Source organism: Castor canadensis, chromosome 9, assembly GCF_047511655.1.
Source record: "Castor canadensis chromosome 9, mCasCan1.hap1v2, whole genome shotgun sequence".
In the NCBI taxonomy this organism is placed as follows: Eukaryota; Metazoa; Chordata; class Mammalia; order Rodentia; family Castoridae; genus Castor; species Castor canadensis.
This window is the reverse complement of record NC_133394.1, coordinates 120,869,529-120,893,045: the sequence shown is the minus strand read 5'-3', so window position 1 is coordinate 120,893,045 and position 23,517 is coordinate 120,869,529. Positions and strand designations below refer to the sequence as shown.

At 41.7% G+C, this 23,517-nt stretch overlaps 1 long non-coding RNA gene across 6 annotated transcripts in view; it reads left to right on the top strand.

Moving 5' to 3' along the window:
• The window catches only part of LOC141410981 (uncharacterized), a 178,806-nt gene extending 156,307 nt beyond the window's left edge, over positions 1-22,499 (top strand). For all 6 annotated transcript variants that reach the window (XR_012435819.1, XR_012435815.1, XR_012435817.1 and 3 more), the window contains 4 exons: positions 9,073-9,183; positions 10,252-10,369; positions 13,980-14,041; positions 19,612-22,499. This is a non-coding gene — a long non-coding RNA (uncharacterized lncRNA). The remainder of the gene's footprint in view (positions 1-9,072; positions 9,184-10,251; positions 10,370-13,979; positions 14,042-19,611) is intronic.
• The last annotated feature ends 1,018 nt before the right edge of the window (positions 22,500-23,517 follow it).

The following is a 23,517-nucleotide window of genomic DNA, read 5'->3' as shown; positions in this document are numbered from 1 at the left end:
GTTCCATTTGAACTCAGCACTGCAACCACCTCTGACAAGGTGCCAGACATGTGAATGACTGGGTCATCTTGCACTCTCCAGACCAGCCCACCCACCAAACGTGTTACACTGAGTAACCTGAATTGTGCCCAGCCTGAATTTGTGACCACACAGTCATGAGCTGTAGTAAAATGGTTGTTATTTTAAGCCACCTCATTTTGGGTGGTTTGTTATATGGCGATAGATAACTGTAGTAATTCCTTCTACATGTGTCTATATCCATTCTACTTTATTCCTAGTATACAGGAAAGTATTGTAGCTTTGTTTCTAATATTTACTTGTCCAGTGGAAAATTATGAGACCAAGAATGATGTTTTGCTGGCCACACATTTCTAATATGTAGTACCAGTTTTATACAACATACAGACTTAGTAATTATTTTTTAATGTTTGGGTTGATCTTTTTAAATTTGAGGAGAGTGTTGATTATATATACTAGGTCCACATATCTGTGTTTGCCTAGGAATTTCTTTGCTGCAATTATTCTTCTTATTTTTGGTGGTACTCGGTGCCCATGCTGCTCTGCCACTTGAGCCATGACCCCAGTTCATTTTTGCTGTAGTTGTATTTTGAGTAGGGTCTTGTGCTTTTGCCCAGGGCCTTCTTTAGACCTCAGTCCTCCCCTGCTGTCTCCCACCTAGCTTGGATTTCAGATTTGTACCACTGCTTCTGGTTCATTTGTTGAGATGGGGTCTTGCCATCTTTTTTGCCCAGTTTGGCTTGGAACCACAATCCTTACAATTTTTGCTTTCCAAGTAGCTGAGATTATAGTTGTGACCCATGGGACCCGGCCCTGATGTAATTATTAATAAAGTCTCTTTCAATCTCAAAATTTAAAGAACAAATTATATGAGCACCCTAATTAGAGGGATCCTCGTGGGACCAGGGAAGAATTCTGAGTGATATCTGTAAGATTCATTAGAGTTTGGATTTGATTCTTGCTGGATAAGAATATTGAATCTTTTGATGAGCGATTTTAAAAAGTAGCTGTTATTATCCCTGTCACCATTATATTTTGATTATGTGCTCTATAATTAGATGTTGAAAATGCATATTAATACTTGATTGATTTGATTACCCATACTAATTATACTTTGATCACTTTTGATAAATATATTGATTCATATTTTATTGACTTCACAATATTCTTTGTGTTGCTCTGTTTTGATAATTTCTGATTACATCTTAATATTTGATTGCTTTGAGTAGCTCTTGTTTTAACCACTGGGAAGCTGGATCATGTTAGCTATAATGTACCTGACTAGTGTTATGAACATCGATTTGCAGTAAAATACCCCTGAGTTTGATGTTTCCAACTACTACACCTGTGACATCAAATAGGTCCATAACCTCTCTGGTTATAAAGCCACTCATAAAGGTGCCACTGGATTAAATGAGATAATATGTTTCAATAAGGTGTCCTGGCTAGGCCCTAATTAACATTCTAGATAATTCTAAGGTATAGATGATATGCACTATTCCCACTCAGATAGCTTGTTTTTTTGACATGTACTAATGCTTTTTGTTGTTGATGTTTCGGAGGGGTTCAGGGAGAACAGAAAAGTAGTTTGGGTTAGGGTGCTGGTGAAGGAGAGAAGAGAGAAGAGAAGAATGGAAGCACAGTCCACAACGGTCTCCATCCTCCTAGTCAAGGCACAAGTTTCAGGTGTTCTCTGTAAATAAGGGCCTGGCCAAAGGGAGACAGAAAGCCATGCCTGGCCACAAGGCTGCACTGTCTTGTGGTGGGAGTGTGTTTTCTAATTCACACAGAGGGACCCAGAGAGCTACTCAGAGGTGCTGTGTGAGAGAGGAACTTGTGCCCACTGGCTGGAGATCCAGCAGAGGTAAAGAGGGAGCTAGCCAAGAGGTAGGGGAAGGACGTACACACACTCAGATTAGGCACAAGAACAGATGTTTTAGGGTTCCTACACACAAACACCTACACACAACATGCTTTGACTTTCTGCCCTTCATCCCAGAGTGCTTTGTGAAGCTGGCTGTGCCTGGTCAATGGCATTCTCATGAAATGCAGAGACACTGGCATGTACAGGTGGATGTTTCAAGGCAGGGAATTTAGGGAGTGTGTAGTAGGGGCTGTTAATTATACAGCATTAGTTCTAGATACTCTGTGAACACTTTGCATACATTGTCCCTTTAATGGTCACAACAGCTCTGTGTCACCAACTACTAGAACTTTTATTATGACTATATCACAGAAGGGAAATAGAAGCAAAGAGGGATTAAGTAACTCCTCCCCCACACCCCAACACTGCCCCATGTTACAGAGAGTAATTGGCAGAGCATTATTTAAATCCAGACCATCAGATGTTGGAAACAACTCTCAGCCATGAGTCCATATTGCTTCACTAGGGAAACTGGAACCAGCCCACACAGGTGAGCCCCCTCTCCTACCCCTGGGGAGACCTGGAGTGTGAGGAGCTCAACTTCTGCATGAGCCTGTGACTTGTAACCTGTGTTAGTGTAACTTATCTCTTCCCTCACTCTGGAGACACTCTGGTTTTTGCATTAAAGCACATTGGCCCAGACCCTGGTCTTGGCTTAGGACTCACTCGTGGGGCCATTTTTCATGTTCTGCGTGACTGGATCAGCACCTCCTGTCTCCAATCAGGTTTTCAGAGACAAGAACTTGGAAACTCTTTCAATCAGACTAGTGAGGTCTCTGGCCTGTCCCGACACCATCAAGTTTGTCCTGACACCCACAGGGCAATGGAATGATCTGCCTTGCCTCTAGCAGGGAGCTCCAAGAGTAGTAATGCGCTATTTGGCATTGGATGGGTGGACAAGCTGTCCATCCACCAGAGTCACTGGCTGCTGTGTAGATGATCCAGGAGCCCTGGGAATGAGCAGAGGAGTGACCAGCACAGCCATGTGCTCCCAGAACACCATGGCAACCTCACTGATATGGAAAGGACAGTTTTACAGACTCCCAGAGGAATAACCACACGTTAGTAATCAACTTCTCTCCCTTCCTTCTCAGGAAACCAACTCACCTTCTACCCTGATACTGAAACGTTGTCTTTTTCTTTTCACTAACTCTATTTTATAACTTTTTGAGTATATTATTATTTTTAATATGTTTTGGGTTTTCACAATTAAAATGTTACTTTTCTCCTTTATATATGATTTAAGACTTTTTGTCATGCATGGATTAAGAAAACAATCCTTGGAGTAAATACAGTAAAATGTTAATAAGACTGTGAGTAAAGTGATGATGGGTTATTTTAATTTTCTTCTCTGGGCTGGAGGTATGGCTCAAGTGGCGGAGTGCTTGCCCAAGTGCAAAGCCTAAATTCAAACCCTCGTACTGCCAAAAAACAAAATAAAACAAAAAACTCTGGTCAGTTTTCTTCTCTACACTTCTCAGTAAATATGTTTTGCTTTTATAATATGAAAGGAAGTGGGTTTTGTTTGTACGGTTTTTTAAAATCAATTTTTGTTAGTATATATTCATTATACAAGGAGAAATTCAAAGTGATAATTCCGATTAGGCTTATATTGTACATTATTTACCTTGCCGCCACTGTCTCTGCTTTCAATCCCCTCCACGCCCACTTAAAGCAAATGCAAGAGGTTTCTTTATTCTATTTCATATAAGTATATGAAGTTCATCAACCATATACCCTCACCTTGATCTCCTTCATTCCCCCTCCCTCTCCCACTAGCACCCCCCCACTGTACCCATTTTATAGTCCTGTCTTTCATTATTTTTTTTGATTTGTTGTATTTTTCAATACTGTTTTACTCATCTAGTGCATATCTATTGTGACTGACTTTTATTTAGAGCGGGCATGACATTTGTGTGTTTACTTCCCCAAATTTCTCTATGACAGATCTGTCCTACTGAGGAGGGAGATTAGAAGCCAAATGCACAGACCCAAGCAACTTCTCTGAGGGTTGGAGGGAAAGAGCTTTGGGAGGGAAGTCTGAAAGGCAAGTTCTCCTGGCCCCGCCAAATATGGAGCACTCCACTCTCCTTACTGGTGAAGCCAGGGCCTAGACTCAGTGGCCCTTACATGTCTTTCAGACCTCAACTTCATGACTCTTTGCTGTCTTATAGAAGTCAGTGGAAACTGGTAACAATTAGCCAACAGTTGACTTTAGTAGACTGTGATGATCTAATTACTTGAAGATCCTGCTAGTTCAAAGGATAAAAATGGCTCTTCTTCCTGTGAGCAAGTGAAGAGAACTCAAGTAGCAGCCAAGGGCAGGGTTTTCCTGCAACTGGTATTTGGCATGCTATTTTGAAGGTAGTGAGGGACATACAAGGGATCTGGAGGAAAGAGGATGCTTCTTGGATTTATGGGCAAAGATGAAGAGGTGGAACAAGCCCATCATGCAAAGATGATGGACAGGAGATAAAAAAAACAAAATCAAAGCAAAAGAGGGAAACTAAAATGCCCCTCCAACTGGTGGAAAGTAGGAGTGTCATTCACAGTACCCTGTGGTAGCAATTCTATAGCAGCCACCATATATTCTATGACAATTAGCTAACATATCTTGCTTTTCTTTAATTTCACTATAAGTTTAAAGTAAATATTGATATTTTCTAAGATGTAAAAGTAGTCACTCATCACAATGCATTTCAACAAAATCAAACAATTTGGTACCCTGGACTTACACAATTTTCTGTAATTGGATAAAAAGTTGAGGCCTGTGCTTTTTCATACTGCTCTGAAATCCTTGGAAACAGACATGGTCTGTAAGTGGTATCTGTTGTTTAATCGAGGACAGATGTTTTGAAGAACCTTTTAAACAGGCCTAGAGAGTTATGGACTCCCAAGCAAAATAATCATTGAGCTGTGCGTTTTTAAAATAACATGCCAGCAAAAAGCAATTTTTATTAATGCTCAAGCCATAATCACTGGAAGTGTGGTTTGTCATGAACCTGCCAGCCTCAAGGAGCAGAGTAAGATAATGCCAGTAACCGTATCAGCATCCCCCCGGGGTCCAGGCTAAAACCCAGCATCACCCACAATGTCTTCCTACCTACACTTCCCTTCAGATCCTGGCGTGGTTCAAACTCTTGCTGTCTAGTTCATTGTTTAAGTATCTCTCCAGCTGTCTCCTTTGGTCTTTTCTTAGCACAAACCCCAAGTTAAGGCGATTATACCAATGAGGTCTGGTGGAAAACTAAATGTACCCCAAGTGTCTCAAATAAGAAGGATATAATGATAAGACTGCTCAGAAGTGTAGTCAGGGTTAAAAAAACAAACAAGGAAAATGGGGAGGGGGAACCCAGATAGCATGCATAGTGACAGGTCATTATTGCATAGGGCTGAGCGATAGTGGGAGGATACGGTGTTCCCCAATTCCAGTGAGAACCAGGAGAAGGGGCTACTGGCTGCCCAGCGGTCACTGTGGTCAAAGTGGTCATGTGGAAGGGAGCTGTGACAGGTAGCTCCAAGGCTGGGGGAGGGGTGAACATGTCACTCTTCTCTCCTGTCTTCCAGCCTCCTGTTTGCTGCACCAATTGTAGGAAAACCAGCTGAAATCGAATGGCAGTTTCCCAAGAGCCTCCTTCCTTAGGGCCAGCTTCCTTGTGCACACAGAAGGGCAGAGACAGACAGAAAGTGTCTGAAGGCTCCAATGAAGAATAAGGAGCACAGAGACCAGCTCCCCACGCTTGAACTATTGCCATAGCCTCCTAAAGGCCTCCCTGCCTCCAGACTGGTTTCCTCTCCTAATCAGTCTTTGTAATGTGACGAGTGCTTTTCCTAAAGCAAAATCACTAAGTCACTCCCCTCTCACAACCCTTGGATGACTCCATTGCTCTCAGGGTAAAAATCACAACTCCTTAGCCTTACATCCAATGTCCTGTGAGCCGTGTGTCTATCTAGTCTTCAGTGCAGTTCTGAGGACATGGCGTGCTACATGCTCGCGTCGCCCCACCTGAACCTCTGCTTAGCTGTGCTCTGTGTCTGCCGTATTTTGTGACATACTTGTGCCTACTTTCCATGCCTTTTCCACCATGTAAATTCTTCTCTTTTATTTAAGAGACTGTTTTTTAGAGATGTTTCTTGTTCCTAGAAAAACTGAGCAGGAAGTACAGTTTCTTTCCTTTTCACTCTTCTCCACAGTTTCACCTGTCATTAACATCTTGTTTTGGATTGAATGTCCTCCACAGGCTCATGTGTTGAACGTTTGGTCCAGTTGTCAGCATTATGTTGAGAGGTTCTGGAAGCTTTAAGAGGTGGGCCCTAGCTGATGGAAGTAGGTCACTGGGGGTGTGCCTTTGAAGGTCATATCAGGTACCTGGTCCCATCTTTCCTCTCTGCTTCCTGTCCACTGTTAAGTGAAGAACCTCCTCTGCCACATGCTCCTGTCGCCATGATGTTCTGCCCAAGTTCATGGGGCCAAAGTGGCCATGAACTGAACCCTCCAAAACCATGAGCCACAATAAATCTTTCCTCCCTTAAGTTGTTTCATTAGGTATTCATCACGGTAATGAGAAAAGTTAAGTACACATCCTACATGAGTGAGATATATTGGTTATCATTGATGAACTATACATTATTAACCTAATGTATTACATTAGGTTAATGTTAATTACATTGTATAGCTCCATTACAGAGCTATACAAGAGTTTCACTACCTTAAAAATCCCCCACACTCTACCTATTCATTCCTCCCTCCTTCCCTCTCTCTGCTGAACAACATTTTAAACTCTCTTTTGTTTTGCCCTTTCCAAAATGTCATATAGCTGGATTTATAGTTTATATCCTTTTTAGATTAGCTTCTTTTACTCAACAATATTTTTCCTCCATGTCTTTATGGCTTGATAGCTCATTTCTTTTTACTTTTTTCCAGACAGGGTCTCACTCTGTAGTACAGGCTGGCCTCAAACTTTTCATCCTCCTGCCTCTGCCTCCTGAGTGCTGGGATTACAGATGTGCACCACCGTACCTAGCTTTGACTCATCTCTCTCTCTCAAAGATACTGCAGTTTGAACTCAGTACTTCACATGTGCAAGGCAGGGACTCTGCTTCTTGAGTCATGCCTCCAGCTTGGCTCATCTCTTTTTATCACTGACAATATTCCACTGCATGAATGCACCACAGTTTATCCATTTTCCCATTGAGGGACATCTTGGTTGATTCCAAGTTTGGATAATTATGGATCACACTGCTATAAACATTCATGCGAGGGTTTTTGTGTGGTTGTAAGTTTTCAACTCAAGTGGATGAATACCAAGGAGCATGATTGCTGGATTGTAAGGTGAGGCCATATTTAGCTTTGTAAGAAACTGCTAGGCTATCTCCCAAAGTGGCTGTGCCATTTCGCATTCCCACCAGCAAAGAGTGAGAGCTCCAGCTGTTCCCCATCCTCGGCAGCATGTAGTTCTATGAGTGTCTGGGATGTTTGCTGTTCTTGTAGGTGTGGCATAGTATCTCATTGCTATTTTAATTTTTCAGTTCCCTAATGACTTATGACATTGAACATCTTTTCCTCTATTTTTTTTTTTTCCATTTCTGCTCCAGTTGTAACTCTTGGTTTAGTTGACATCTGCATGGAGGCTATTCTCTCCCACTGTGTCACAAAGCTTTTGCTGGGTAACACATGACTTCAATAAATAATCAGTAGCTTAACACCAATCACCTATCTGTGGGTAGTGTTGGGCTCAGTTAATTTGGGCTGGGTTGGGCTGGGTGGTTCAGCGTTGGGCTGAGGGGCTGACGCTCTTCTGTTTCTCGCTGTAGGCTGTGGGTCTGCTGAGGTGCCTCTGTTCACGTCTCCCACCTCATTTGGAACAGTAGTATAGCCATAATAGGTGTTCATGCAAATTAGAGAAACAGGAGGGTGACTAGACATAGGAAATTTCCTAAGATTTAGACCCACTCTAAATTTAATAGTTAAATTTGCCAAAGTAAGTCACATGGTCAAGTCCAAATTCAAAGAGCAGTATGAAACCCTAGCAGAGGTATAGATACATGGTGGGGAGGGTGAAGAATCAAGACCCCACAGGGTGTTATCAAATTATGGCAATAGCTTAAGACCAGATTTCATGATCTGTATTTAATCCAGATGTGGCTTCTTTTGATCTGGAGCCTTACAGATGAAAATGACAAGTCACCCGGCTCTTGTATACCCAACAGAGGTGGAACCAGAAAAAAAAAAAATCAAAACTTGTATTTGAAATATTCCTATTTTTCCCACATACCACCATTCATGACAAACTCCAGTTGAGGGGCATCCATGATGAATCCAGCACAAGTGAGGGGCAAAGAATTGGGGACAATCCTTCCAAAACTTGAAGCTTACAACAATAATAGTTGGTGTTGCTCACATGTCTGTGGGTTGAGTGGGGTTGGGCTGACAGGCTGTTGGCTCTGCAGCAGGATGTAGTGGCTGTGATGTCTCACTGCGAGCCAGTGGCTTCTGTAGGGTGGCCCCATTTCATGTGTCTCACATCTTTCTAGACCTGTGAGCCATCCAGGGCATGACTTCTCATCACCATGGAAACAGGGCAGAAAGGCAAGGGGATAGATACATGTGATACTTTTTTTTTTTTTTTTGGTGGGACTAAGGTTTGAACTCACAGCTTTATGCTTACAAAGCAGGCACTCTACAGCTTGAGCTACACTTGTAGTCCATTTTGATCTGATTGTTTTAGAGATGTGGGTCTCATGAACTGTTTGCACAGGTTGGCCTTGAACCATGAATCTCTTAATCTAAGTCTCCCAAGTAGCTAGGATTATACGAGTCAGCCACTGGCGCCTGGCTATATGATGCTTCTTAAAATCTGGGGCTCAGAAGTGGCCTAATGTCATTTCTGTCTACATGACCACTGGCCAAACCAAGTCACGTGGACAAACCCAAAGCCAAGGGGCACCATGATGAAGCCATGACAAAGGTATGGATGCCAGGAAGGTAATGGATTAGGGACAATACTTCAATCTGTAATCTCCTCTAGCATAAAAATAGGAATCTCTCCCATGTGTTGCCCTAACTTTTAAAACTTATCCTCCCAGAACATTTGTCAGTGACTTTTTGTTTTCTTTATATCACCAATTAGACTAAGTTGCAGAAGAGCAGGGGTCATATCCTCAGTGTGCATCTGGAGCCCAGACAGTGCCTGGCCATTGGAGATGCTGCATAAATACTTCTTGAACAAGCAGATGATGAGGTAAATGAACAAGTGCTTTCCTAATGCGTTGTTTGCCAAGCTAGATCTGCAGAGACTGAGAATTAAGTGTTGATTTGGAACCTTGTCTGGACATTTTCATCATTATGTCTTCTTTGGAAAATACAAGCTTACCTTTGTCTTTGGATTTCAGAGGAGTAAAGCAATGCTTAGCATTTGGAAGATACCATAAGTCAAAAAAAGAGTAATAAAAGAAAAAAAAATGGAGCCAAAGGGAAATTGCTGAGAGAGAAGAGCTGATGAAATGCCTGCCGGGATTTCCATGCTACTTTCTGTATTTTTCTCAAACTCTTTCTTTAGAAGGATGAATGAGGGAGTTCTAAGTGGCTGTCTCAAGGGTGCACGGCCTGTCACTGCCTGCTTTTTGCGATGAGAGCCAAGACTCAGTTGGGAGGGAGTAGTGGTATCATAAACCCTCTCAGGGTGATCTTGTTGGCGGGCTGTCTGACGACCTCGGTGATGAACCACATGGGATGGTCTAATGTTGGCTGAACCTATTAATACCCTCCTCCTATCTGTGCTCACAGTCTGCTGCCCCTCCCTAAAATAGCAGGGATATCTCACCCCTTCAGACGCCCCCCTCCTTTATCCACTCTACTGTTTAAGAATTTTATTTTTATGAACATCTTCAGTTCTTGTGACTGAAAGAAGGGAGATGTTTAAATTTCACCTGACTTTAAGATCCTTTAAAAAATTGAATGGCACCCTCAATCTAGACGTCACTGTCTCCTCAGTACAAACCTGCTTCTTTGGTTCAGACTTGTGATGGGCTGAATATTTATGTTTCCCACAAATTCATATGTCAAACTCTAAACTCCCAAGGTATAGGAGGTGGTACCTTTGGGAGTGATCACATCATGAGGGTGTAGCCCTCAAATAGTGGGATTAGTGGCCTTATAAAAGGGATCCTCGTCACATGGGGGAAGGCACTATCCATGAGGAGTGGATCCTTGACAGACACCTTGATCTTGGGCTTCTCAGCCTCCAAGGCTATGAGAAATAAATGTCTGTTGTTTACAAACCATCGAGTTTATGATATTTTTGTTATAGCAGCCTGAGCAGACCAAGACCAGCCTCATAAGGACTCCTGCTGTGTCCTCACCAGCTACTCTATCTTCCCATGCTCACAGCCACCACAGGGGGAGACATCCTAAAGAGAACAGACAAGGTGGGTGTGCGGATATGGGTTCTGGTTCCAGCTGTCACTCAGGAGAAGTTATTTAATCTCTGAACTCCAGGTAGGGAGGGGAGAGTGTTGTTGTGGGGTTAGACATGGCATAAACAACTCAGGAAGTGCTGGACACACAAAAGTTTTCAAATAGGAGACGCTTAACTTCCCCAGACTTCTCAGACAGAAATTGCCGTCTTGTGTTGTGGTTGTCCATTGTTCCAGGTATTTATTTTGTTCATCTTGCCAAGTCAAATGTCCTGAGAGTTTTCTTTTGTGTCCCTAACAGTACTTGGTGTATGGTGGATGTTGATTGATTAATAAAGTGACAAGAGTAAATGTCTGTTTTTAAAAAAACAAGTGACTTTAAATGTCATACAATATGTTGGGTTTTATATAAAATAACCAGGTATTTGAGGGGACAAGATACAGTTTCAGAGATCTCTCTCTTTTTCTCTCTCCTGCCTCCCTCTCTCTCTTTCCCTCTTTTTTATGTCTCTTTTGGTTGTTGGAGACAGGGTCTCACTAGCCCAGAATGGGCTAAACTCACAAACCTTCTGACTCTGAGTGCTGAGATTACAGGAGCGCATTAGCATGCCAGCTCAAAGAACTCTCTCTCTCTCTCTTTTTTTTTTTTTTTGGTGCTACTGGGTTTTGAACTCTGGGCCTTGCCTTGCATTTGTTAGGCAGGTGCTTTATCCTCTAACCTGTTTTGCTTTAGTTATTTTTCAGATAGGGTCTCACATTTTTTGCCTGGCACCAGCCTGGGACTTCAAACCCCTACCTATGCATCTGAAGGAGTAGCTGGGATTCCAGGTGCATACCACCAGGCCTGGCTTATTTGTTGAGATGGGGGTCTTGCTAACTTTTTGCCTGGTCTGGCCTTGAACTACAGTCCTTCTGATCTCTGTTTCCTGAGTGACTGGAATTATAAGTATGAGTGCCTGGCTTCACCAAAGAACACTGTAGGGATGCTTTATTTTGGCAGGTGACTGCAAAGTTAAGAAAAACATTTAATCTAATTTGTGTGATAATGTGACTATAGTAAACAATGCTGTATTAGACTCCTGAAATTTTGTAAGAAGATAGATGTTCTCGCCCCCCCACCCCCAGTAACTATGTAAGGTGAAGGATATATTAATTAGCTTGATAGAGGTGGTCATTTCACAATGTACATAAATATATATGCATAAAATTATACATAATTTTTATTTGTCAATTATACCTCAATAAATCTGAAAAAAAAATGAAATCACTTAAGCATGGTGAGATTCCAACACTTAGAATTTATGTGACATTGTACATATAAAAGTGGTTAATATGGTATATTTTGTGTATTGTATCACAATTAAGAAAATGAAAAGAGCAGTGCTGGTGGCTCACGCCTGTAATCTTAGCTACTCCAGAGGCAGAGATCAGGAGGAGCTTGTTTCCAAGCCAGACCCTATGTTGAAAATCTCCAACACAAAACAAAACAGAGCTGGAGTGGCTCAAGTGGTAGGATGCCTGCCTAGCAAGTGTGAGGCCCTGAGTTCAAGCCCCAGTACCACAAAAAAAAAAAAAAAGAAGAAGAAGAAGAAAAGAGAAAACTAAAGAAGGCTGGCAATAACTACAGCGCACAAGGGCTGGGGCAGAACACCTGCCTATCAAGGCTGGTGAAAACTAAAGTAGTGGAGCTGCCTAAAATACACAGGCCCTGCCTGGGCTCAATCCCCAGTATGGGGGCCAGGAGGGAAGGAGGAGGCAGTCAGGCAAACCCTGGAGACAGTTGGGGAAGGATGGGGGGTTATGGCCTATGCTAACTCCTTTCTTTCCCCTGTGTGGCTGCTCAGAGCATGTGCATATGGGTCATGGCTTACAAGATTCGGTTCGGGCCCTGGTGGCTGTGGTTAAACTCATTTTGTATAAAACCTTTGCCCCCAGTGTGGCACTTATTCACAGCAATGACAGCTCCCTGCTCCTCCTGTTCCTCAGTGCAGTTGGATCAGCTCAGGCTCTGTGCTGTCTTAACCCCACAGCAGAGCAGTGTTTCAGGCTGGTGAGGCAGGAGGGGTAATGAGAACGTGTTAATCTTAAGCAGTGACCTTTTCTCCAAACATGTGAAAATGCTCCTTTGCTACCCAAATGTGGGAGCAGAACACTCCCACGGGTTGTCCCGACCCCACCTGGGGTAGCCCTGTCTTTGAGAAAACAAGCAGATGTGCAGGAAAGAAGGCTTCTGTGAAAGGTCGTGCCTGTGTCTGCTCAGAGGCTCCCTTGAGGAGCCAGGAGCCAGGCTACGGCTCAGGCAACCTCTGAAACCAGGTTTACAGACTCCTTCCTCAGTTTTCCCTTCAGATACCATGGGGTTGGTCTGGTTGGGTGCTGGTGGCTCACACCTATATATATAGTAGTAGTAATCCTAGCTACTTGGGTGGCTGAGATTGTGAGGAACATGGTTCGAGGCCAGCCTGGGCAAATAGTTCACGAGACCTCATCTCCAAAATAACCAGAGCAAAGTAGACTGGAGGTGTGACTTAAGTGGTAGAGTGCCTGCTTTGCAAAAGTGCAAAGCCCTGAGTTCAAAGCCCCCTAGTCCCACAATAAACAAAACAAAACAAAACTAAAAAGGGGTTGGCCCATAGAAAAGGTGGGCATCACTTGCGCAGTGTTTTGGGAGGTGCCAGAAAGAGAGCATGCGGCTTCTGCCTTGGTGGGTGCCAAGTTCCAGACTGAGTTCTTGCCCTTTAAGGCTCGCTCAGGACTGGAGAGAGCAAGGACAGCTTGACACACTTGGAGAGTGAAAGATGCCCACACTGCCTCCTCAGCTTCTTGCTAGCTTTACACATATTTTATTTAATGAGCAAACCCTTGCTGTGTACCTACCTATCCCTCATTGTGTGTCAGACCTCTAAGTGCTTCACATATTTTAGCGCCAACAATTCTCTTAACCACATCCTGGGGGGAGTCTTTCCATTGTATAAATAAGGACACTGAGGTACAGGGAGCAAGTAACTTGTCTAAAGTGAGCCAGGCCATGGGGTGTCAAGTCTGACCTAACCATTACACTCTGCTGTCCCTCCCAGGTCTAAGATGGGAGGAAGAGGCAGAAAGTCCTCTTTCTTGGCTCTTTTGTTTTGTTTTGGTTTTAGCTGTACTGGAATTTGAACTCAGGGCCTCCCTCGCACTGACTAGGCAGGCACTCTACCACTTGAGGCATACTTCTAGCCCTTTTTCACATTGCTTATTTTTCTGGTAGGGTCTGTTTTTCCCCCATGGCCATTCTCAGACCATGATCCTCCTATTTATGCATCCACGTAGCTGGGATAACAGACACCTGCCCAGTTTTTATTAGTTGAGATGTGGGGGTCAGGGCTCGCCAAGTTTTTGCCTGGACTGGCCTTGAACCTTGATCCTCCCAATCCTTACCTCCTGAGTGACTAACATGACAGGTATGAACCACTACAGAAATGCCACTCCATTTGGGGCCTAAAATTTTTTCTGTGAAAGGATGGAAGACAGATTTTATTGGACCAGTTTTCATTTTCTTTAACACAGAAGTTGTAGCAATAAAATAAGCTCTAAAGGTTTGGTGCAGTTTCTTTCCTCAAGTATTTGTTTTTGCTCTCAGGGGAGGAAGTCCTTCATCTTTGTCCCAGTGGAGTCCCATTTCTGGACCTGTCCACAGAGCAGGTAAACTTGCCTTTTCTGGAAGCACTTTGTCCTCGAGACTTTTGACTCGGTGATGGATGCTGTCATTAAGTCTACAGCCATGGGGAAACCTTCCTGGACGCTGAGTTATTGAGTTTCCCTGCTCTGAGAGATGTTGCCATTAGGTGGCTCTGGGAGACCCTGTGACCTTCCTTTACTCCTGCAAACAGCCTTGCCCAGTGCACACAAGCTCCAGATGCCTGAAATCTAGTTGCACTGTTTAAAGGGACTTCTTCTTTTTTTTTGGCTTCTAGAGGGCCTAATTTGTGACTTTTTAAAGTAATATGGCCCCAAAACAAGCACCATAGACTGACGGACTGTCTTGGGCATTTGCTTCTCATAAATCCAACTCTGCTTAGGTGAGCTTTGACTTGGATGGGAAAGAAGATTTGTTTAGTTATCCTGGGCTGTAGACACTAAATTGGTCCATATTGTCACTTCTCTCTGGTAACATAAACAAGCCCACAGACTGCTCAGCTCTTGTCAGTGACTGTAATCGGTCAAGTCTGCTTGCTGTGCTATAACTCAGAAGGAAAAAGTCTGATAACTTAGTCTGAGCTTCACCTTTCATGAGCCATCAGTTCATATATCACCCGTGACATAAAAAGGGCCTCATTCCCACAGAGTTAGCCCCAGAAGGTTTGTCCTGGTGTTAAATTCTTAAAAATTTAAGCATCTGTGCTGAGTACATTATTCTCCACAATTTTACCCAAGTGCCAATGATTCTACTAAATCAGCTTGCAGGAGCGTTAGGGCTCCTTCTGTTTACTCAGGCAGAGTGAATATTCAGGAAAGTAATATTTCCAGGTCAATACTGCTACATCTTGGTTAGACTGTGTACTATGCCTTGAATACAGGTCAACGGAGCTTTGAGGTACAGGTACACCTATGTATAGAACATTAATCACTCCACATATGTTTCTAAAACATCTGTTTAGTGTCAGGCATGGTATCAGAATTAGGGATAAAGCAGAGAAAAAAGATTGGCAAGGCTTTTTGTCTCTCATAGTTTATATTTATATGGAGAAGGAAGACCAAGTAAACAAAATAATTAGGGATAGATAGTAAATCTATGGAGAACTAGCTGAGATGCTGGAATGAAGAATAGTGACGATGGGGATGGCCAAGAAAAGTGTCCTTGAGAACAGACATTTCAGCTGAATCTGGGATGAGATGGGACCAGTTGGGCCAGAGGGGAAAAGCAGCCCAGGTAAAGGACCTTTTTCATCTTAATGTGTTATTGACTGATGCTCATGGCTTCTTCATACACTAGATTGTTAGAAACCCAAATGTTTGTCTCATTGAAAATACTGCTTGAAACTGAGTTGTACTGTTTTGAGATTCGAAGTATTATTCTGAGGAGTTGAGCATTTTATTCCAGAAGAACTCCCCTCTGAATTGATAATGAAAGACAGGACTATGCAATAGGTATGGTGTGTGAGGGGGTACTTGTGGGAAGGGGGAGGGTGAATGGAGGAGATGAAGGTAAAGGAACAAGGTTGATGGGCTTCATATGCATAAAGGAAATAGAATGATGAAACCTCTTATAATTGCTTTAAGTGGGTGGCAGGGGTGCGGGGAGATGGAAGGGTGACCTAACCAATGTACAATGTAAGACTATTCAGAATTGTCACAGCAAATCCCCCCTACAATGAATATATGCTAATAAAAATGAGAAAAAAAAATGAACTCCCTTCTGTAGACCTCCTGCTGGAGTGTGAAGGGTGTGTGCCCACAGGAAGAGTGAACCCAGTTCACCCCCTGCCTCTGCCTGGGAGGACACAGAGAAGGAACTTTGTTGATACACAGGCTCCCAGTGGAGAAATTACTTCCTGGTGGTAAATGAGTCTCCAGGGAGAGTTGGTTTTCCTTGCAGAGGTCAGGCGTGCTGTTTAGAGCTGTGATTCCCAACTTAGGAGAACTGGGACGTCCTCATGTCATTTGTTAGATTTTAGGATGACCTCATCCTCCAAAAGTGTTATGAGGCATCTGTGCTTGTTTTAAACATTGAACTGGATTTAAAAAAATCATTTCACTTTGAGGAGTTTTGAGAACTTGATGAAACTCCAGATGTTGCAAAACCCTTGTTAGGAATTAAATCACACAAGGATCCATTCGGAATTCTCAAGCCACAAAGAATCAGTAGTTTCTTAAGATGCTTAAGTTGCTCAGGCTGCGAAGCAGTCTAATTGGTCTGAAAGAAGGCAAACTCTAAAAAAAAAAAAAAAATGGAGTGTGAGGCTTACATCTGGATATCTATTTGAATAAAAAGGTGGGTGATTTGCTGTATTTTTGAGAAGTATGGTTCCAAGTTGACCACCACTTCGCATGAATGCTTCCTGGAGATGCTGCCCTCTGCTGGAGGAAGAGCTATAGTAGAGCCCCGTTCCTCCTCCCGGGGACTTAACCATGTGGAGACCTCTCTGAAGTCTGGCCCAATATTTCACTGGAAGATACTCAATGAAAGTTTACACTTACTGCTCCCTGTTGAGTTATATCCCTCCCTCCGCATGTCCCTAGGACGTGAAAGGTGATCTTATTTGGAAATAGGGTCTTTATAGATGATCAGGTTAAGGTGAAGTCATTAGGTTGGGCCCTAATCCAGTATTATAGTGTCCTTGCAAAAATGGGAAATTTGGGAGAGAAAGAAACTCAAAGAGAAGATGATATGAACACATGGGGAAAATGCCATCCACAGTCCAAGGAATGCCTAAGGTTATCAGAAGCTCAGAAAGAGTCATGGGACAAATTCTTCCTCACTACCCTCAGAAGTGACCAGCCCTGCCGATTTTGGGCTTCTAGTCTCCACCACTGTGAGACAATAAATTTCTGGGTTTGGTCCATCTAATACTTCATTGTGGCAGCTCTGGGAAACTAACACACTCACTGTGTGTTTTCTTAGTAAATGTGATATAAACACATACTTGGTACAAGAAACGTCTCCATAGACCTTCCTTTATCTTGGGTTCAAAGGAGCCTAGCACTCAAAAGTCTGTCATTAATATTATCATCATAGTCATGGTGACTGTTCATAGTCATGGTGCTGAACCCTGAATTAAATGTGTTGCTCTCATCATTTTATTTATTCCTTAGAAGATAGGTGTTAATATATCCATTTTACAGGGAACTAAACTGAGATTTCCCATCTGTTTAATGATTGGACTTGGGTTTTAACCACTATGCCAGGAGGTTTAGGGGCCCCCAAAGGGTTGGGAGATAAGAGTCATCCCCAAATACAGCTTCTTATGGAAAAAAGAGTCTTAGGGCATTGGTCCAAGAGTCTATCCTAGACAATAAGATCATGTGTTTGAAAAAATATGTTCTGAGTTTTATGTAACTGACTTGCTAGCAAATCTCTGAAACACGTTCATTAGTTAACTGGTTAATTTACAGCTTGCCTGGGTCATTAGGTTGAAGTGTTTTGTTACTTATAACAATTATTCACAGTTAAAAAAAATACACAGAGGTGTGCTAAATATATGTATATATATACATATATGTATATATATATGTGTGTGTGTATATATATATATATATATATATAAAATTTGCTTAATAATGTCAGAAGTTTTAAAATATATCCTTGCTCCCAGATAGATGAAGTAATATGTTAGTGGAGCTATTTATTAGTCACCAGCAGGAACTAAATTGAGGGGAAATGGATAAATCAGAGAAAGAAAAACTTTACATTTTAGTACAGGTGCTGACTTTTGCAAATTAAAAATAGGGGTGATGATGTTTTCTCTCACATGTGAAAGATAGATCCAAAAGATAAATGTATTCACAAATACAAACATGGTCATATACACATTTATGTATAGAACATGTTTGCAATAGTGGGACTGTTCGATGGGACTTGGGGAAGGAGGGAGAGGAAAAGAGAAAGAGTGAATAGTATCAAAATACATTGCATCTGTACAGAAAGATGGCATAATGAAACACATTGAAAGCTGTTAAGTAATGGGGGAAGAGAAGAAAGAGTAATAAAGGGGTTAAACTGACTAACGTACAGTATAGTCACAGCTGAAATACCATTGTAAAACCCCTATTAACAATGAATACTCACTGAAAAATGAAGGACAAAGGATTATGAAACAGGTCCTGTGAGGGGGAGGGGAGGGTGAATGAAGGGATAGAGGAAGGTGAATATGGTGGATGTCGTCTATATACTTATAAGGACTAGAACATGAAACCTGCTGTAATTGTTTTAAGTAGGGAGGAGAGGGATGAGGGAGAGAGATGGGGGTGAACCTAACCAAGGTACAGTGTGAGCATATATGGAAATGTCACAGTGAATACCCCCTGTACAACTAATACATGACAATAGGAGTGTTTAAAAGGTAGGGAAGATGAGAGAAATAGCACCCCACAAAAATAACCATACTCTTAGGACTGATGAAGGTGGCTCTCTCACTCCTCTTCTCCCCATAAACGTTTGTTCAGATCAGAACAAGGAGTACAACCATGATAAATAAATGCACAGAAGAAGGTTTTTTATATGAAAAAAACCCTTTAAAATCCTATAGCTAAGATTATTTGAGAAAATTGCAATCATAAAGTTGTTCTATACATTGATTAGTTATAAAAGTTGCTTAATAGCTAATCAAGAGATGGATTTTCTAATTTTCTTGGAAAACACGTTTTCTGAGATACTTCATTAATTAGATTTCAACTGGATGCAAGTGTCAGAGAAGCTTAAATAAAACAGACTTAAGAAGGGAGTGGGGCTTATAAAGTCACCCAATCCAACATCTAGTACAATCTCAATCACCCAGTGAAGATGAGCATAACCAGTCTACTATCAGTATTAAAAATGTGCTGTGAAGGGCTGGAGCATGGCTCAAGTGGTAGAGCACCTGCCTAACAAGAGTGAGGCCCTGAGTTCAAGCTCCAGTACCACGTGAGGTAGGTCTAAATTTCATTGTTCTCTTTACATTATCTTTGGATGGTAAGAGTTTAGAAACTTCCCAATCTCAGTGGTTGAATGAATGTCAGTCAGCTTCAGGACAGGATGTCAATTTTGTGTATTTTTGTGTTTTCATTGCCATAAATGTGTTGATTGCTTCAGAATATCTGGAGAGATATTTTTAAAATTAAAAATGTTTAAATTGCCTCATAAAGGTTTTTATATCCTTAATTGCTAAGACAAATGGGAAACAGATATAAAGTTAACCAAATACCTTCCTAACATTTCCAAATAGAATACCCATGATATCTCTGGGTAGTACTTGACCCTCATCATGTGCCTGAAAATGGCCAGCTTGGATGGGGTGAGTCTGAGTTGCATAGTGCTTTGAAGGCATTTTGCTGACATACTGCCCCCTTGTGGGCAAGAGAGAAGGCCCTTCTCTGCCTTGCCTCCAAAACTAATGAATGTCCCAGTAAGGTGGTATGCGTTTTACATTTATGTCCCTGCCCATGGGGATGAGGTCTAACTTCCATGCTGTGGATTAAAGGATGGGGGATATGAGCTAATAGGTCCATCTTGCTGTTTTATGGGGAAAGAAATGCTTTTTTCAAAAAGATGCTTTGCTTTTTTTTTTTTTTTTTAGAATCCTAGAACTTCAAAGAGCCAAATTCTATGGACCCCATTTTGCAAATATTTTGCTGAGCAGATGCAAACCTTGCACGGTAACAGGAGGCAGCAAAGGCATGGAAGAGCAGGGGAGTGGGAGCCAAGACATGGAACAATGTGCTGTCACCTTGGAGGGTTTTCTAGGAGGTTGGTGACACCATTCACCCAGGCAGAACATGCAAGAGGAGGAGCATAAAGGATTCCTGCAATCCCACTTCCATACTTCTATCTCCTTACTACTTTTATCAATGATTGTTACAGTCCTGAGAGTTTATCAGTTCCTTTCAAAATGGCAGTGACAAGACTGTCTTATGTTGTGCTCATCCAAGTGGAATCTGAGGAAAGCAGCCTGTGCCCCACAGTGTTCTCACTCCCTCAGTAGTCACAGGTCCATTGTCAACTACCCCAGGGCATATGCACATCCTGGGTAGTTTTGGTGGATTTCAGTATTACCTCACTCAGAGGACTCTGTCACTTAGGTTTTGGTGGGGACTCTGTCTTCTGATGGAGGCCTTCTGAGTAGAAGCCATGTGGCAGCTGACATCAGTCAGGACTGGGACCAAGTTTATTGTTTTGCATCTTCCTAATAATGAGTACAGGAGTTTCGGGTCTAAATTCATTTTCTTCCAGGAAGTTGACCTGTTCTTTAAAAATCTGCATGGGACTTTCACATGTGTTAAGAAAAAAACGCCACCTGTCCTCACTCACGGTTAACCACTCAGATCCCCGGTAAAAGTGGTAAAGCCACGTGAAATTATTCACAAATCCCCCATTGGCCCAAAGTCCAGCAAGGCTTACATTGTTTTTCACCTCAAAAATTCATCAAACTTGCAATCGTGTTGGTGATAAGAGGGCTAAGTAGACTCTTCTAGAAGTGGCACCTTTGCCTGCAATGCGGGTCACTTAGGTCTTATCTAGCCAGCTCCCTGCCTGTCTAAGCTATAGATTCAACAACATTTCATAGAGCCAACCATGACTATTGTGCTGTAAAAGTCCAAGCTAGATTGACAGAGTAAAAAAAAAAAAGAGAGAGAACAAAGAAATATCTGAGACTATGATTCCTCAGGAGTGGCTTACAAGGAGAGGCACATGTAAGACCACCAATGTAACTGTTCACTGAAAAAATTACACGAAATGTCTCTTATTTCTTCTTTCCAGACCACTGAGTAAGATGGTGACCTGGATTGCTCCTTGTATTTCTGTTATCATTGATTTCCTTTTTTCTGGCCTTGCTCCATGATTCTGTTGCATTTCTAAAAAGTACTCAATAAAGAAAGTTATCTGGGTGACAATGTAGTTGGTATTAGGTTTACAGGCCGAAGCCAGAGTTTGAGCACTGGCTACCACCAGTGCTTTGAGCCCAGTTATTTAATGATCCATGTAAAGTGAGGGAGATGGTAGCAAGCACCCGGGTGGGTGTTGCCAGTATCAAATCAGATTCTAGCTGAGTAAGTGCTCCAGAAGTGAAAAGCACCAAAGAAATGCTACTCGCTACTCTGTCAATTTGCAAATGGGAAATGATTCCCTGTACTTACATCCCATTGGCTCCCTTGGCCTCCCCATGGGGATCACTAACTTATAGTAGCCACTGTATGTTATGCCCAAGAATAAAAATAATCTCACTGGAAACAGTGGGAGAGCACTCAGGCACTTAAGGACACGTTTGTCCTGATGTTTCTGGGCTTTATGTCAAGTTGAAAACTCATGTCAAAAGGTCTGTGCTTGACTAAACAGCTTTTTCTCACTCTTCTCAGTACCTAAAAAGGATCATATAGTCCTAATTAGGCCTAGAGAGGCCCACAAAAGAAACTTGTTTCCAAGAGCTTTGGATTTCTGGACTGAAAACTGTAGGCTACTGTGTATTTTAATATATTCAGAGAGACAATTAAGATAACTTTAGTTATGGTTTTGGAAAGCAGTTCGGGCAGCATTCAACTGAACATATAGCCTTTCTCTGTCAAAAACCAAACTAAAATGACATTTTTGGAATCAATTCGCATTGTTAAAAGCAACCAACCATCTGAAAACACTCAATGAATTGGAATAAAGTTGTACAAAGTTTTGTAATCCTCAGGAGAGGAACAAAAGTTTAGAAGAAAGTTTGGCTGCCAAACTGCAGAAACAGTTCACAGGGAAGGGAGTTCAAAGGCCTACAATGCATGAAAACTGTTTAACTTCATGAAACAAGAAATGTTGGTTAAGACAAGAACGAGATGCCATTGACAGAGGCAGAAATACATTCCAACACTCAGTGCCCCCCCAGGTTCTGCTTTTCTACCCTGTGGGGGTAATGTAAATTGGAATGGTCTGTTTTGTACAGCAATTTGGTGAGATCCAAAGTTAACCTTAATTATCGTTAATTCTGCTTCTAGAAATCTGTTCTAAGGAATTTACCATAAATTTAAAAAATATGAATGGAAGAATTTGTTGTAATCTTATTTGTCATTAACCAATTTAGACAAAACCTAAGTGTTTATTAATAGCAGAGAGAGTTAAATGCACTGTGATATAGTTAACGTGTTGTCTTTAAATTTTATTATTTTGAAATTCACTTAATGACGTGAATAATCTTATTCCATAATGTAAATTATAATAAATGAGGATGCAAAACTGTATACTGTGGAATGCCTATCTGAGAAATCTATGTGTAGAAAAAAGAGAGAAGGAGAATATAATAAAACGTTCACAGTGTTTTTCCTGTGTGGTGAGGATATTCGTGGTTTCTACTTTCTTAGTTTTATCTTTGCATGGTTCAAGATTATATTTAATTAAAATGTAAAGTAGCCCCGCTTATCCACTTTTGCTTTCTGCAGCTTCAGTTCCCTGAAGTCATTTGCCATCTGAAAATACTAAATGGAGAATTCCAGAAATAAATGATTCATAAGTTTTACATAACTTTATTAAAGTATATTGTTACAATTGTTCTATTTTATTATTAGTTGTAGTTACTCTTATTGTGCCTGATTTATAAATTAAACTTATCATAGTTATGTTTGTATAGGACAAAACATAGTATATACAAGGTTCAGTCCTATCTGTGTTTTCAAGTGTCCACTGGGGGGCTTGGAATATATACCTCATGGATAAGGGGGATGAGTGTGTACATTATTATTTTATTTTTTTTTGCTTTTAAACAACAGAAATTTATTTCTTACAGTTTTAGAAGCTGGGAGTGTGTACATTATTTTACCAATCAACAAAAAAGCAATTTGAAGAAGACCACTGATGCCTTTCACTACTTCCAGCTAAACCTTTTCATTTTGGTCATACTGGAGTTTGAACCCAGGGCTTTGCACTTGCAAAGCAGGTTTTCTACCACTTGAGCCATACCTCCATTCCATCTTGGTCTGGTTATTTTGGAGATGGAGCGTCGGGAATGCTTTGCCCTGACTGGCCTGGAATTGAATCCTCCTGATCTCAGCCTCCCAAGTTGCTAGGACTACAGTTGTGAGCCATTGGTGCACGGCCCTTGAACAAACTTTTGGAAATGGATGCCCTTCCTGGCCAGCAAGGAGGGTCAGGTCAGTTTGATCTCTGCTCATTTCTCTGAGAAAGATTCTAGCTGAGCAGAATCTCTCACCACATGGGACTTTCAGTTTTGCCAGTCACCAAAATCCTCTGGAGTATGTATCACAGGAACTAAACAGGAAAAGGTTTTAAAAATACCCCTATAATATTTCTGTTCTTTATCAGGTTTTTTCCTCCCCTACAGTTTTCAATTCTGTTAAAACTTATCTTTACATTCTGCCCAATTGGTAATTTGAAGTTGAAGATAAAGAGAGCGAGACATTTAGAACTTTGCCAAGAAAGTAATTCACAATGACCGGGGAAGGCACCACTGGGGTCTCTTTTCATTTAGTTTTAAGATAAAACTGTGAGCTGG